We start from the raw sequence: 16757 nt of genomic DNA, 5'->3' as shown, positions 1-16757 counted from the left end.
TAAAAAAGCAAACATTGTTGACTTTTGGTATGAGATGGTGCTGCCTCTAAAGTCAAAAGCGAGAGGCTTTGTATACCATCCACCCAGACCTCCTCACTAAAAAGCAGTCACGTGTGCGCACATAGAAATCAAAAGGGGCTTGAGCACCTGCCCTTATTCTTCCTCGAGAGAAAGTGTCCTTTTTCTGCATGCATGTCATTTTGTTTTATTAATAAAGATACACAGCTTCCCTGTCTAACAGGTGTTTCTTGAATTAAAAAAATCTAAAAAAACATTGGGAGATTAGACTTTCTCGATCCCTCTCTCTCTCTCTCTCTCTCTCTCTCTCTCTCTCTCTCTCTCTCTCTGCGATGCATCTCCTCTGCAACAGTGAGTGCTGCACACACAGACACACACAGAGACGCAGGCAGACAGATATTCCTTTCCAGCTCTTACCTCAGAAAGTTTTTCTTGGCTTGTGTGGAAGTGATTTTTTTGTGATCAAATATTTTTTGTTATACAATTAACAAACAATACACTGAGACATAAGAACGTGTCCCAGGACCAAAAAACACGGGGAGGGGGGAAACCTAATAAAAACACAACAACTGCGCGAATCAGGCCTTCATGGTCAAATAGCAGCTAGGAAACCACTGCTAAGGAGAGGCAACAAGCAGAAGAGTTTTGTTTGGGCCAAGAAACACAAGGAATGGACATTAGAGCAGTGGAAATCTGGGCTTTGGTCTGATGAGTCCAAGTTTGAGATCTTTGGTTTCAACCGCCGTGTCTTTGTGCGACGGAAAAAAAGTCACTGGATGGATTCTACATGCCTGGTTCCCACCGTGAAGCATGGAGGAGGAGGTGTGATGGTGTGGGGGGGCTTTGCTGGTGACACTGTTGGGGATTTATTCAAAATTGAAGGCATCCTGAACCAGCATGGTTACCACAGCATCCTGCAGCGACATGCAACATCCCATCCGGTTTAGATGGACCGTCATTTATTTTTCAACAGGACAACGACCCCAAACATACCTCCAGGCTGTGTAAGGGCTATTTGACAAAGAAGGAGAGTGATGGTGTGCTGCGCCTCCACAGTCACCAAACCTGAACCCAATCGAGATGTTTTGGGGTGAGCTGGACCGCAGAGTGAAGGCAAAAGGGCCAACAAGTGCTGAGCATCTCTGGGAACTCCTTCAAGACTATTGGGAAACCACTTCAGGTGACTACCTCTTGACGCTCATCAAGAGAATGCCAAGAGTGTGCAAAGAAGCAATCAGACCAAAGGGTGGCTACTTTAAAGAAACTAGAATATAAGACATGTTTTCAGTTATTTCAAACTTTTTTGTACAGTACAATGTGTTCATTCATAGTTTTGATGCCTTCAGTGATAATCTACAATGTAAATAGTCATTAAAATAAACGAAATGTATTGAATGAGAAGGTGTGTTCAAACTTTTGGCCTGTACTATAGATGACAATAAAAAGATTGCACTATAAGTTTTTACTATTTTAATTCCATATAAAGAGCTGACCAGATTGCAAGCTTTCAGAAATGAACTGTAATGGAGTGCATTTTGGTCTTAAATATGTTGCATATCTTATACAGATCTTGTTCTCCACAGAAAACAGTTCTGAGCATCCTGTAAGTGTCAACCCTGTCTGTCTCCAGACAATCTAAGCCTGAGACAACAAAGCCAGTTCACTGCCAGAGGTCAACTCTTAATGAGATCAACTCTAACTCAACGACTATTAACCCACAGGAAACCCCTGTGACTGCCATTTCGTGACCTGCTGCACAGTAAGCCCACAGAAAATCCCCAGCAGAAAGCGAGCAGCGCCACGGTCTTCTGGTGAGTTGCCTTTGTTACAATAATGAGAAGAGTGTTTGCTACAAATAAAGGCCGAGAAATAGGCTGAAAATGATAATGCAGTCAGGATCACACACTTGTTTTTCTCCAGAGGAACAATCATCCAATCAATACAGACTCTGACCTAAAAAAACTTTGTGAGAGCTTATTGGTAGAGCTGAAGGCATTGGAATTCTCCAGTGTGCAGGAATGTTGTTAGTGGGATGTATGTTCTTATTAAATAGCAGCTACTATTAAACAAACAGCAGAAACACCCTGACACATTCTGTAGGTGCACGGAAATACTGACCCCATTGTGAAAGTGCATGCCACAAAAACGTGTTACAAACACACACATTGTAACACACACACGCACAGACATTTGGGAATTTCAATGTTAAACCAGCATACACCTCCACTCGCTGTGCTGCATGTCAATAGAGCATGTGTGTACAGAATAACCAAGTGTGATTAGCTAAATAGACAAAGTTTTTTTTTCTTGTTCCGTGTGTGGCATGTTTTTACCCTCTGCCCTTTATATTCATGTGAATTCCACAGAGATACATGGTTTTGTAAAGGATACTGTTTAGGCTGGTAGGCTACTGGTATGTCTCAACATACTGGAAAATAATTCAAAGAGGGCTGCAAATTCTGTTTCAGTGTGACGATAACTTCAAAATTGAAAAAGGTAGTCATTGTGTTTGTAGCAGAAAAAAACCTTTTGACAGGAATATTGTAGAAGAAGTTGAGATTGCGTGCAGCAGGACAGCAGACTTTTGCTCAGTGTGCTCTGCTTCTCGTCACAGAGGGCGCGTGCCAGCTGCTGACTCCGCTTAAGTGACACGCGAGTGCACGATCCAAACCCACTTTCAATTAATCTTCTCCGTCCCTGCTGTGCTATAAGAAGCTATACTCTTTTTATGTCTTAATCTTTATCAGTTGCATGTTTTCATACATAAGGAGTTTTACACAAAGCCTTATCACAGCTAATGAAATTTTCATCATTGGAGTATTAGAGACTACATTTTATGTTATTTTGGTGGTCATTAGAAAAAGGTTATAGTTCTAGTTCTTCAAGTAAATTGTAATATTATTATAAGAATTAAATTATTAATATATATATATATATAATAATTAATAATCTTTTTCTGAATGGGATCTTGAGTCAAAATAGACTCCCTTCGCCAGTAATACATTTTTGTATGACCCTCCAATACGATTGGGAAAAAAGACATGACCCTCCCCATAGTCCATTCCATACATACCAAACTGTCCCTAATAATAATAATAATAATAATAATAATAATGTAATTTCATACAAAATAGCGGCTAATGAAAATGCGGTGTCACTAACTTTGGAAAACCACTTGCCACAGTGGCGAGTGGTGAGCAAAAAACACTTAGAGTGCCCATATTATGAAAAAAAAATGTTTATATATAATATTGTTTATAAGGGGTGTTATTTTGTGTCTCTGGTTCTTCCACACGCATACAAACTTGGAAAAAAAACTATGCATTTTGTTTTGAGTGAGATACAGTTTCCTGAATGTTGTCTGTCTTCAGTCTCCGGGTGAGCTGTTCAAAATCTGTACGGCTTTCTATGTAACTGGTCGAGATGAGGTGGCTAACATTCTAGCACTAGCATGCTAGCTCATTCTCAATGGCAAAACACTTCTACAACACACACTGGTTGACCATAATCTCCAAAATTTACTACTTCCATGTCCCTGTTCTGCAGATATTCCACAAGTGGCCCTCGTTTAAAAGAAGCTTCCCAGCTAATCCTGCCTTGTACTGATCAAAATTGGAGAATGCGTAATCTAGCGGATGTGATTTTACCTAACTACTGAGCATGTGCCACTCCCAACAAAGATAGAAGTAAGATTTCTCACTCTGTAGCTAAAACAGAGAACCAATCCTCAAAATGCAATTATGAACCTGAAAATGAGCATAATATAGGCGTTAATGTGTGTAATGAAATGCATATAAAAACACATTTGAAGTGATAAATATTACCGAGATATGCGTATAAATACTGTATAAATATATTTAAGACACATGTGGTGATCATGTCATGCAACGGCTACAGTACCTGGACTTTTTTTACTCCAATTCAGAAAAAAAAGACAGAAGAGCGAGGGAGAGCCGGTATCAGGCAGAGGCAATGGTAGAGTATATTGAAATTAATAATACTTTTACATTTCTGAATGCCCAATTGTAAAGCACAATTCAATTACAATGTGACTGTGAACTAAAATCAGACAGAATATTGTCGTTTTTGTATCTATTACCAAGGCATTACGTTGCAGGTCAATTTAAGGTGTGAGCCCCTAATTTTTCTGCCTGTGCCCATAACATTTTTTAGTTAGGAGCTATAGTACTCCTTGTAAAAAAAAAAAAAAAGTTAGTCTGGAACCCTGTGCATTAGAAACACAGGAGGCTATGCTGATGGAGACGGGTTGTTTCAGGTGGAAGTGAAATGATGCAATACAATCCATAACTGCCAGTTGAGTATTTTATCCATCGACTTCAAGATCAATGCTTATCTGATACCAACACATTGCACAGCAAAATGAGACACGGTAATAATTTAAACAGTACAATTACCCCTATTCAAGCTACAAAGTGACCAATGCAGTGCCTTTCCAAATGACGTCACATTGTGTTGCAACAAAAGTTGAGCACAGTTTTACATTTTTTGCCTTCTCTGCATTTCTTTCTTTCTTTTAGTTTGCAGGAGAACTTTGTGTCGGGAGCCCTGCTGTGCTGACGCAGTGTTCTCAACATAAACACAGAGAAATGCTGTTGTCTGTCTGAACACTTTTTTATGGGTTTGTTTATCTTCTCTGGTGTCACAAAGAGCTGCAGGAGGAAATTGTTCAGTTACGATCATTATTAGTGAAAATTGCCAATGATAAATATGGTAAAAACTATGGTCGCCAACTCACTTGTTGATTGCTTAGGAGATCCCTTTCTTGAAAGTGCCCACGATCAGTACATGGGTTGAGTGAATTTTGCTTTTGAATTCATGCAACCATACAGCCATAGTTGGTCTGTTTTGGCATCAAAAACAAACTGCCTGTTAAAGCTGACAGAGAATCTTCTTTTCATTCAACATTGGCTGGTTTGACTGAAAGTATTCACGCCTCATGACCTCTGATCTGCTGCTTTTTTGCCTAACATGAACCAAACATGAAAATAAACCCAGGATTCCTTAACTGTAGTGATAATAAAAAATGGAGAAAAGAAGAAAGGCAGCCGAATAAAAAGAAATGACAGGTGAGAGAGGAAAGGTGCTGTTGGATAAAGCAGCAGTTAGATGTAAACAGAAAAGTGGGTCTTTCCTTCTCTCTTCTCATCCCACAGCTCCCTTCATTTCTTGCCATTTCCCAGAAAGCTGTTGTGCAACGGAAGCCAACTAAAAAGGCTTTTAGAGAATGTTACTTAAACCAAACCTTTTCACACACACACACACACACACAAACAATTTAATAGTTTGAGAGACTGAAAGTCAAATCCCGACCGCAGACGGCCCTTGTATTGTACACCAGAAAGCACATGTGCAACAGAATCTGTAAACCACTTCAATAGACAATATTCTCTGAAACACTACTGAATGTAAAAGTACATAACAATTTTACATTGGCGAAAATATTGATCATTTAGACTTTTACCCATTTTTATGATGATTTCCTTCTCTTGCTTCTGCCAGTGTTTGCTTTACAAACATATTTCCTAAAACAGCATTCCAGGTCAAGCAACTGGCAATTTCAACCAGATTTAAAAACTAAATTGTAAAATTGCATACATCTTGTATGTTCAGTTGTTAGCCCACGCTTCCTTAAAAAAATAAACCAGGTCACAACGTCTGGCAGATGACCTGTTAGGTTGAAACAGTCTACAAGGCAAAAATTCCTTCAATATTGTCAACAACTGAAATGCAAAATAAATAAAACCTACAAAGAGGTACACCTAGTAAGCAGATGCCCTCATTTGGTGATTCTTTAGGTGAATTTGTATATTAAACATTACAAAACATGGAAAAGAACATAAGCTATGGGTTTAAAACAATCCATTTAAATGAAAGAAAGGTAGCTAGCACTGACCTGAGTCTGAATTAGTTACTTTACAACATTTAATGCAAACATAAATAACTTTCTGAAAACACTGCTAAAGTTCCACCAGCAGGTATTTAAAATGAGAAAATCGTATAACAAAACCACCTTGTCATACAGACATAATAATCCAGTTTAATTCAATCCAATTGTATTTTTAGTATCAAATCATAACAAGAGTTATCTCATGACACAGTAGGTCTAGACCACACTCTATAATTTACAAAGACCCGACAATTCCGGTAACACTATAATAACAAGTTAATACAAATTCCTTTTAACAGCACTCATTCTTTTGACGTGCAATCAACGCACAAACATTCTGTGATTTTGACTTTTTACTGCTCTGTAGTTTGGGAAATCAGAAAGCACTGCAGCACCACCACACTCACCGTGGATTTCTCTCGGTAATCACAGTCAAGGTCACAGCAAACTATTTTGACCCACAGTGGGAACTTTGGTGCTTTAACTGTTTTGAAGTACTTTGCATTTGAGTATTGTGCCAGCGCGGGCGCCAAACACTTTCTGCAAGTAGCCAGACAGTGAGACATAAAGTCAGCACACCGGCCAGGAAACTCCCGATGGAGCATATGCCTTTGTTTTGATCCCACTTAGTAGAAGGGGATGTTTTTGTGAGCCTTTATTTCCCCCATGTGAGGTGAAACACAATTACATTGTTACATTACATTGTTACATTTAGCTGACCAATGTATGTGTACAATGTGTCTGTTGCTGTAAAGAAACACAAGGTCCAATGTTTTGTGTTAAACTCCTTAAACAATGGTACATTGTGTTAGTATAACTAAGTAATGCTACATTTAGGTCAATATGCCCATTGTCCATGTTGCTTCATGGGCTTGATTTTTCCATGCTTTCAGCATATTTTTTGAGCATGCAGTAAATGTAAATGGACTGTTCTTATATAGCGCTTTTCTAGTCTCCAGGACTACTCAAAACACTTTTACATAGTACAGGAACCATTCACCATTCATACATTGGCCAAGCCTGTTGCACAAGGTGCCATGTTCTCGTCAGCAGCATTGAGAGCTACTCAGGGTCCAGTGTCTTACCCAAGGACACTTCGACATGGGACTGCAGGGCCAGGGATCGAAACACCAGCCTTCCAATTGGCAGGCAACCGCTCTACCACAGCTGGAGATGTGTCATTGTTTTGGATTGTTGCAATAATAACATAACATTTGCTTTAAACATTTGCAAATGATATTTATACGCTCCCATGTGAATAACAGGATTAAAAACTTGAAAAACATCACAGATAACAAATGCGAGTCATACTTATCTGTGGTATAGACATAGTGTGTCTGTGCTACCCAAAGGGGCAGATGGCCAGATGCAAAATTCGATCCAATTTTATTTATATAGCGCAAAATCACAACAATATCTCACTGGGCTTTTCATTAAAAGAGCAGGTGTAGACCGTACTCTGTGATGTTATTTACAGAAACCCAACAATTCCCACCAAGAGCAAGCACTAGGCGACAGAGGCAAGGAAAAACTTCCTTTTAAGTTCAGGGTGTGTGGTCATCTGCCTCAACAGGTTGTGGGTGAGAGAGAGAGAGAGAGAGAGAGAGAGAGAGAGAGAGAGAGAGAGAGAGACAGAGAGAGAGAGAGAGAGAGAGAGAGAGTGACATGGAGAATCCATTTTTAGTTATAGCCGTAACATTTGCGCAAAACTTAGGCTATTATGGTGTATTATAATAACAGTTAATTTAAAATTAAATTTGAAAATATTTCTTCTAATAACATCCACTATCATTCAGAGCCAGCCTTACAATGCTTACATAGCAATATTCACAAGAATCCCACATAATCAGCAAGGGGGAGATTCATAGAAACAGCTGTTTATGCCAGTAACACCGGACTGCATTGCACACTTTTCCGCTCTGAGTTGAAGTTTTTTCTACTCAAGGCTCCCAGGACACTCCTGCAAGCTACATAGAGCAGAAAATTGCGAGGTCCTCAGCAACGTAAAAGCAGAGAGCAAAAAGCTGCAATCTCATTGAAAACAATAAGGCTACAAAAAGCAGACCCATGGCCACTAAAAAACCGTCTTTCTGCTATGACTATCAAAGCTCTGTTTCAGTTCTATGGACAGAACCGCTTCTACACATGGACCCCCATTTAGCCATACTCATTTCACGACTTTTTCCCTGCCAGACCTACAGTAATCTTATGCCAACATATTTATGGATGAAAAAAAATTAAACCACTTGCTAGCATCACTGTATCTACCGGTATATGTGGGTCAGTTAAGAGATAATGACATGTGGCAAACCCAGTTATTCTGATGTCCACCCACAGTTCTTTTTTTATGGCTCTGCTAGTGATACTTATACTGGCAATGTATTTGAAAATATGTCCCTTAAAAGTATAAATCCCTGCTTTCTGACAGAATTTGTTTATAAGGAAAAAATAGTAGCATATATAAAGAACATACAGTACACATACATGGATGCAGGCGCCACTACAAAGTGCTTATGCACACACACACAAACGTGCACACACGCACGCACGCGCGCACACACGCACACACACACACACACACAGTGTTGATGTCAAGCTGCTTGGGATTTGGGAACAAAGGGAAGAGATGACTTCAAACAACAGCTATTTCCCTGGCTGACCTGGTAGGGAGAGGAAGGAATGATGGAGCTAGGGAGTGAGGGGGAGAGAGAAAGAGAGGGAGAAGTAGTAAAAGAAAAAATCGAGACAGAGGGAAACAGGACATGTTGAGAGGTATAAAACTCTCTGGTAATTTATATGAGCAATGGTGCGGCTACTGTGTTCTGCACAGAGGTGTGTGTATGAGTGTGCGTTTCCACAAAGTCTTATTTCTACCTTGCGCTCTTTCTCTGCCACAGTCTCTTGCCCTGCCCTATAAATCCTTTAAAAAAATCGTTCAATAACCTATAACATTAATGTCACTGGGCTGGTACATTTACTGTACCTGCTCTTGTGTGTGTGTGTGTGTGTGTGTGTGTGTGTGTGTGTGTGTGTGTGTGTGTGTGTGTGTGCGTACGCATGTGTGTGTGTGTTGTGCAAAACAAGCTCTTAATAAGAAATACTGGTCATTTGGTGTGTTAGTCGGTGTGTGGAAATACGGAAATTTACCTGATCTTAGTCCACAATGAGTATCAAATTGGTCATTGCCATCTGTGGTGAGATGGTTCCTGTAGAAAGCTAGGGAAGTAAAAGTCTCAGAAGAGAATCAGATTTAATTATTTTACCAAGACCGAGATATTTATAGTTCACATGGAAATCTTTCACATTTCCATTACAAGATCACATGAATTTCTTTCTTTTTATGAAAAAAATCTATATATAACAGATAACATAGAAGGTACGATAATATGAGTTATTTTTTCTGACTTGGCGGTGCTCAGTGCCGTGCACACAAGATTAATATGGCTAGCATGTTGTGAGACAGCTAAACTGATCCTCTCAAATCACATCCAGACAACTTGGTTCCTTGAAAGCACTTGAATTATTGATCTGAATCTTGGATGGGGTTATCTTGAATAGCAGCGCACTCTCACTTTGAAGTTTACACAAGTAGTGAGCTGAAATCATAAGCCTTGTGTGTTTGCCTTGTGTGTCTCATACCACACTAAAAAATGACTCTGTCTGTAAAAGTCCTGCATTGAAAATGTTCCTTAAGTAAATGTGTGCAAGTATCATAAGAAAAAAATTACTTGAAGTATTAAAAGTAAAAGTACTCAATGCAGAAAAATCCTCACGTCTTACAAACTGTAAACAACCAAAACAATTCTGGTAATCAACTGAGGGATTAAGCGGCAGATCATTTCAGGTATACTTTTAGGCCTATTATTGTTGGGTAGTTTACTTGTTTAATAGTATTTTATAAACTACATGTGTTTTGTATGTAAAACTCTTACCTTGTAAAGTAACTAAAGCTGTCAGATGAATGTAGTGGTGTAAAAAGTACAATATTTCTAGAAGTAGAAGTAGAAAGTGGCATGAAAAGAAAAGATTAAAAATAAAGCACATGTACCTCAAGATGTGTACTTTAGTAAAGTATTGTAGTCAGTTACATTCCACCACTGGTTTATTGTCTTCTAACTTCTTCATTAAAATTACAAAAAATAGTTTGGAGTATTTCTAGGGGCAATTTAAGGGAAGGTGGGATGTCAGTATAGAATAAAATTGTAGACATGATACACAAATATTCGTTGGTTATGAAGCCTAGTGTAACTGTACCATGGTGTTGTTTACAAGTGTATGAACTACAATGTAGACTGAAGTCCATAAACAGGTCCAGCACGGGTTAAAATGGGCAGTTCAGCAGCTTTGTGTTATTTAGGCCTACATCTGATGTAGAAAATGTCTGTATCCTCACCCCCCCTCCCCCCAATGCCACCAATTTCAAATTATTTATTTATCAGTATCTGTGCAAGGCAGCTATGGCATGTTTAACTTTAGAAAAAGAACATGGTTAAAGTTGCAAAGATTAACTTTTGGTCCATCACAAGACGCACACTCTGGACTTCCAAATTAAAGTTTAATGCTCCACATCCACGACCCTGACCGCCAAAACCATTACATGCGCTTTGCTATATGACAAACCATAGGTAAACTTATAGGCACTGAATATTAGAATTGGACATAATCCTTGTGGTGCAGAATGTCCAACATATTCATACTTTCTAAAGACACTTGGCATTTGTACACAATTTGTTCTTTAATCTCACGAAAAGTATTTATTCACTTTCCTCACCCCACTTCCCTATTTAGTCCTGAATTACAACCAACAAATTATCAGTCCCCTAGTCTATCTGGCTCTCTGCCCACACTTTATGAAGTGAGTACCGGTCTGCAGTTAAACCCTGATCTTGGGTCAAAGATACGGAGCAGGTAACATTCAGTACTTTTGCTCTGGTGATAGCATGTCATTGAGGAGATAAGAGAATGATGGCACACTGACCTTTCCCTGGTGGCCCTCTGTAAACGGTGCTAATGATATCTCCAGCTCATAACACCTAGCTTTCTTTCTTTCTTTCTTTCTTTCACACAATCCCTCTAGCTCCATCTCTGTGCGACAATCCTGGTCCCTCTCTTCTTTATCCCTCTGCGGTGTTAAAGTCTCGGGTAATATTCATCCTTCCCACTGATATCCTTTTGTACTCACAGGAGAAATCCTAGAAATCCCTTCTTCCATCCACCTGTTTAATCTCCTTACCGGCGTGGAGATTACAACACACAGTGAATGGAAAACTGCTGTACTGTGATATGGCGGGACTCAAGGGATTACCATGATCTCATGCAAAAGAATGCTAGAGGGCTTCAGGTGTGAGTGAAGAGGATTCAATGAAGGAATCTTTGGTAGATAGTACAAGTTCTTCACTGCCAAAAGGAAGTAAGCAGGGGCTCCCTTTATATTAACAACTCTATTCAGTCTTTTTGTATGGAATACTTTTAATTGATTTAATTTTGTATTAAATACTGCAAATATTTCCATTATATAAATTTTAGTGTAAAGTCAATCAGGAAGACTATACAAGATAGTCTTCCTGATTAAACTCATGTTTACAGAGAATCTGGCCTTTAAAAATGGCAGGTTATAGTAACAGTTAAAGCATGATCCAAATTAGCTGGTAGGCCTATCTTACATAAAGTAGCAAGTTAGTTGTATATTTATAGTCTATCTATGTGTAACGGGGGGTCTACTCCTCTTGGTTGTACAGGGGAATCCTTCAAAACATGAGATAGAAGGGGGCATAATCTGTTGTTTCATGTCTGGTCTGAGAATTGTATGAGAATGTCAGGAGGCTACTTGTTCTTCTCACGAGGGGGCAAAGCTCGTAGCATACTGCCAAGAGTACTGTTTAAGCCCTCCAAGCTTTCATTTCCAGCAGAATATTTAAAATACAAGAGACTCAATGTCCATTAAATGCTGTGTGTGGGACTGGGAGAGGCTGGCGTCTGGAGCAGTCTTTGATGCGTGGTCTCTTGAAAAGCATGAGAAGCACAGGTGGTTTTGAACACAGTGTGTATTTGTGCGGTCTGTGACTTCTGCTATCACAGACACAATTATGTTATGGGGCCGTTGGTTCTGAAATGGAGGGTTAAAGGAGGGACTTGGTCTGTTGCACTAAGCCTGCTGATCATGGAGGAGCTTCGAGAGCATGTCTATTAAGCAAGACAGGGTGCTAGACAGAGGGACTGGTTGTAAGACAATTACAACCATTACCATTTGTGGATTAAACAAACTGGGGGCTAGACCAAGCCATCATAAAGAGCAGATCATTTACATGCACAAGCCCCTCCCTGTTAGGCATGATGTCACTGCATGTGGGAAAACCCTATCAACACTGACAGAGTGCTTCAAGCGGTTCATTTCCTTATCTCCCCTGTTTTAGAAAACCTAGCTATCCAAGGAACAAAAGAATCATGGAAGATACAATTCAATCCCACAGTTACCTTGCATCTAGACTTGCTTTACCAGACTTTTCTCCACAGCGCTGCGGAGGAGGGTCAGGCTAGTACACACAGTATTCCGGGATGGGAGAAAAATGTGCTGTAGTTTATTGGCATTTCTGTAAACCAATCACAATCGTCACCGGACAGAGCCTCGTTTCCTTGTCAAAATAGTCTCGGGAAGCCACTTGTTTTGGTGGAACGTCTGTGTTCAAAAATTGTTTTAGTCATGATACAGAAAACTCAGATTGGACAAATAGCCTAGCTAGCTTACCCTGCAAAGATCTGAAAAGCAGTTCACCATAGTCCTTCAACTGGAGATTAAAATTCCAACACAAAGAAAGCTGAAGGTTACAAACATCTGGCCGAAAAGAGTGAAATCCGACTGACGTTCTGTCAGCAACACAGCAATCCCGGAAGCTCCACCTTGTGGCTATAGACTACCCTGCATCAAACAGTACCAGTAAAAATGTATTCCCCCTAAAGCTAGTTAGTAGACAATGGAAAATGTTAGGGAGCTACGTAGCTTAGCTAGCTTATTTTTGTTTTGCATAGTAACCAAAATACTCAGCTGGGCAGTTGGAGATTATTCTCCGTTGAAGTAGGTCTTTTGGTGAACAGCTTTACTGAAAGTGTCTCGGGTTTAGGGCACCACATGTAACACCACCACCATGTTGTGATGGACTAACAGCTGAGAGAAAAAATAGAGAGCCACAATGTGAATTCAATTACTTATTGCTAACAAGCACTCAGGGATTTGAGGTATAAAAGCATGGTTTTAGTAAAACTATTAAGATTAAAATAAAATAATAATCCAAGGAAATTTACAACACTAGTGAATGATTATTGTAGCCAAGCTCAACAACAATTAACTGAAAAATAGGATCAACGGTCCAGGATCGAAGACTTTTAGCGTTACAAACTACAGTAAAATTCACACAGAGATACTAATTATAAAGATGGATATGGACATCAGTTTTCATCACAGTCACACATTCACCTGAGGGACACAGGTGAGTGTGTTACTGACCCCAGTGATGGGCTTTATAGCTGCAACGTTAAATACTGTAACCTAGTGCAGTAAGCTATTACTAGTAAACTAGTTACCTATTTACAATGAAATATAAAATAAAAGAATGCAAATATGAAAATAGCACAACTACCAAAAAAGGTAAAATAACTGAGAAAAAAGATTAAAGCCATATTGATGTAACATGCAAGAGGCATATATTACATTTTGAAAGATAATGTTGTCGCCATGTTGAAAACAGTCGAGCCAAAACCAAGTAACGTCACCCGCCAGACAAGCTTTCTCATTTCACAGATAAACAGTGCACTAAATTTTCTGAAAACATTAGATGCTAGAAATAGCCAAAGTTTAACAAAATCGTGATTCATATGTATATCAGTGCTGCCTAGTTTTACAGTTTGACCGTAGTTCATGAGCTGTCACTGAAATAGCGTTCAAGACTCCTCAGCTCTGATTGGTTGTTTTCCATTGTGCCATTAGGAGCACCAGGAGGAAGCAGAGGAACAAGATGATCTGATCCATATCGTACAGTCAGGATATAGTGACAGTTTCAAACAAACAACATTTTTTTTATTTTTTTTGAATGTTACAAAACTCTAGCTTTAACATCTTGATCAGACAGTAAGTTGCTTGATCAATTAAAAAATGTCGCTGCCCTTTCTGTGCTACTGGATTAGTTTGCTGAACGAGTCTTTCACTAAGCAGCATCTCTCACTCATTAGATAACATCTATTTGGACTTGCCTGAACATGGAGTTTACCAGCCTAAATTATTTGCCTAGAATGGGACCACTTAAAGCCTCTGATAAAAAAAATAACACCCTTTTCCTTTACTAATTTTAAAGTAGCAGCTGTTTACCAGAGCTTCAGTCATCACAGCTCACTGCTTTTGGCCATTTGTGAAAGGCCACAAACATGGATCAATTAAACATTAGAGTGGACACTGGCAGCACTTGTCCATTTAACAGTGTGACACAGTTCTTGCAGTGGAGAATTACATGGATTACGCAGCTGATTGCCAGCACCTCACCACCACACGGCCTCTGAAATGAATATGGAAAGGAGCAAAGGTTCACACAGACACTGCAGCTCTTCTAACAGCAGTAGTAGCGACAACCGCACTTCTTGTCTGCTAGCTTGTCACTGAGCTAAATGAAGTGTGTAGGCTGCTACAGAGTAATGTCAGGCACCTGAATGGGAAAGTTTATCAAAAAGCTTATGAAGGATGTGGCTGTGCAACCTCAGCTCCCAGCTGACAGCCTGCTGCCACAATCCTACCTCCTCTGTGCACACAATAAATAACCAATAAATAAGGCCTTCATGTGTATTTTATCATGGATCAGATCCTCTGAAATAATGGATATGATACATTTATATTACATTTTACATTTCACTGGAATTGTTCCTCGTACAATTGAATAAATTTGGCTGATATAGAATTGATCAATACAATCCTATCTAGAGTACCTGCTCCTCTCTAAAAAGGGAGTGTTTGGAGGGTTTATCCTGTCAGAGAAAATCTTAGCTTAAGCCCAGCACAAGTCAAGTATACAGCAGCAGGACCGAGCAGGGCTTCTTCCCAAACGGCCTCAGATCAGGACATTTGAGCTGGACATAGAATGACAGAGGAGGATCAAAACTGAGACAAGCAAAAGAAGAAGAGGAGTTAAAAGGATGCAATCTCTGTTCTGTAGCGGGTCCTCATTTCACTGTCTAGCGCTCCAGCAGGCCCCCCTCTCTCTCCTCCTCTAAACCATGCAGTCCCCTGCTCGGCACACTTAATTATTTATCAGCTTACAGACGCACTGAGGAGAGCAGAGGAGGGAGGAGGCAGCAGCAGCCGCAGACCTCCTCTCTGCTCTTCACTGTTGCTCCTTTCTTTCCCTCTCCTCCTCTTCAAAAACGACCATCCCTCCATCTCTATCCTTCCATGTAAAGCATGAATAATTAACAATGACCCTGCGGCGCAAAAAACAGGAAGGAAAACACACTGGTCATCACCTGTCCCCTCCTGCCCTGTCTTTGTCTCTGGTAAGCACCGGAATCCTGACCTGCACCTCTAGCAGTTTTTTTCCCCCACATCCTGTCCTCTTTCTCCTTCTTTTTCTTTCCTTCACCTCCATCTTTAGTGTACCTGTTCATTAGTTCAGGATAGTCGTTTGTTTCCTCTCTTCAAGCCCGTTATTGTTCTTCTCCTTCGTCACACCGGAGGTCTTTGTTCTCGCCGAGAGTCTCCAAAGAGACAGATGGAAGTACTTTAACTCTGTTACTGTTGTCAGAGCAGCATCAAGGAGATCACTGCAACCTCAGCACTGTGTGTGTGTGTGTGTGTGTGTGTGTGTGTGTGTGTGTGTGCAGAAGCACTGCAGTACAACTAGCTCATATTGTGTCAAACTGAATATATTACACAATGGATACATTTTCACTTTAGTAAAAAGTGTAATATATTCAGTATAAAAATTTTTTTACAATCTTGCTTATTAAATTTGTGTTCATGCAGGTGTGCATGTGTGTGCATAAGCATACAATAACCATGCATTAACAGCTTCATAATGTTTTTGTGCACGTATATTTGCACATAAATTCCACGTGTGTGTCTGTGAGTGTGTGTGTACAGTATGTTTTTGGTCTCAGAAAAAGAGAAGGCATAGAGACAATTGGTCAGCAGCAGCGATGAAGAGGAATAGCTAATGTCGACTGTACTGGCTGATGCCTCTGTATCAAAGCACCCTGCTTGCTTCATATCTGCAGACAGCCATCAGTAACAGACTCCCCATCATTAACTACTGTACATCACACCGGACTGAGAGAGGTGGAGAGGCACTGACACAACAGGAGGAAAAGATGATAAAGCGAGAAAGAACTCTTCAAAGAGCCAGAAAGGAGAATGAGGGCAACAAAGAAAAGCATGACCAAGACAAAGTTCAATTGAGTTCACCATGAGGTAGTTACTTAACCTCTGTTCTTTTGCTTCTCCTTTCTTTACTTATTTACTTTCCCTTACTATAAATAAACCCTCCTACTTCCTCACGTACGGAAATTCAAACCCCATTGTCTGCAGTATCGGTGTGACACCAAACTTAAGCAAATAAACAGCATTTGTAGTAAAGCAGATGTTCTTTTGCCAACAGGCAGTTAAAGGCAGTGTGGCATAGGTGGATCAGGACTTTACCCTTTGATGGTTGCTTGCTCACAATTAGAACTCTTATACTCCTTACTAACCCAAGAGTGTTGCACTAAATAGGGTAAACTACGCCTGAGGGGAAGAGAATTTCCATTCAGAGTTATTTACCATGCATCCTGTTGAGTATTAAGTTTTTTAAGTATTAAA

The 16757-nt window shown here is 39.9% G+C and overlaps 1 protein-coding gene across 7 annotated transcripts in view; it reads right to left on the bottom strand.

Annotated features, from left to right (window-relative positions):
* The window catches only part of LOC116671533 (RNA binding protein fox-1 homolog 3-like), a 751379-nt gene that overhangs the window by 228968 nt on the left and 505654 nt on the right, over nt 1–16757 (bottom strand). The gene's annotated exons all lie outside the window — the stretch shown is intronic.

Source organism: Etheostoma spectabile, chromosome 21 (genome assembly GCF_008692095.1).
Source record: "Etheostoma spectabile isolate EspeVRDwgs_2016 chromosome 21, UIUC_Espe_1.0, whole genome shotgun sequence".
Lineage (NCBI taxonomy): Eukaryota > Metazoa > Chordata > Actinopteri > Perciformes > Percidae > Etheostoma > Etheostoma spectabile.
The sequence above is the reverse complement of the archived record's forward strand: the minus strand, read 5'-3'. Positions and strand labels throughout refer to the sequence as shown.